This window comes from Cyprinodon variegatus, unplaced genomic scaffold (genome assembly GCF_000732505.1).
Source record: "Cyprinodon variegatus isolate N-32 unplaced genomic scaffold, C_variegatus-1.0 Scaffold2479, whole genome shotgun sequence".
NCBI lineage: Eukaryota > Metazoa > Chordata > Actinopteri > Cyprinodontiformes > Cyprinodontidae > Cyprinodon > Cyprinodon variegatus.
In genome coordinates, this window is record NW_015152932.1 from 23,855 (window position 1) to 24,978 (window position 1,124).

Sequence of the window (1,124 nt, forward strand, 5' to 3'; positions counted from 1 at the left end):
GAGCTAGCAGAGCAATAACTGTGAAACCGTAAATTACTCTTGGGATGGAAAAATTTAATCTATCATTATTTGATTTATCAGACGGGAGGTGCCCAAAGCCTTTGTGTTGATTGAAGCTTGTGCCTACTATTAGGGCCTAATGTCTGGGATAACTGATTTGATCAGTTTCAATTCAGTTCAGCACCATTTCACAACAGATTTAATCTCAAGGCACTCTATGGACACACTTCACCAGATCATACATCCAGATTACTTCAAAGTTTTCTATCTAATGAAATCCAGCTGATTGCATCGACTCATTGACTCGAAAGCAGTCCCTCACACCAAGCATGCTTGTAGGAACAGTGGAGAGGAAAAACTCCTTTTTCAGTGTGAGTGGCCATCTGCAGAGGCTGACTGGGGTTCAAGGAGACAGAAGACATAGAAAAAAAGCAGAGAAACAAAAGGTAACTGTCAACCAGCTCCACAGGCGGCCCCGCTCAGGAAAGACAAAGCCAGACAGACGACCTCTGAGCCAGCTCCAATGTCAGAGGATGAAAGAGAGCACATACAATTAAGCACAGTAAGAGAAACAGGACTACACTGACAAACAGGCCAAGCTCCAACATCAATAAACAAAGGTGTCGATGGCAGCAGAACAGCTGATATTTCTCATCAGGATGGTGTCACAGCCAAACAGGAACAGATGAAGCTAATATGATAAAAAGCAGAGAGAGCTCAATGTTAGAGATTGAACTACTGTAATAAATACTTCAGAATTGAAGAAAGAGAATGAAGCAGAATTATTAATAGGATCTCTTTGTCCTCCAGCAGTCTAAGCCTATAGCAGCATAACTATAGGGATAGCTCAGGATAGCCTAAGCTACTCTAACTACGGTATAAGCTGTATCAAAAAGAAATGTTTTAAGCATAGCCCTAAAAGTAGACCAGTGTAGATACCAGATCGGCTCGGGCTGGGTGCATGCCTGTGACATTATGCTATATGATTGATTGAATATTGCCTCATGACATAAAACATTGTTCTTGACCCGGAAAATGATAACCTAATGCTGACTCTTGAGCATGAGTAAAATTAAATTCAAATCTGTTGATGGTGAACTAAGTAACCATAAAAAAGACCATGA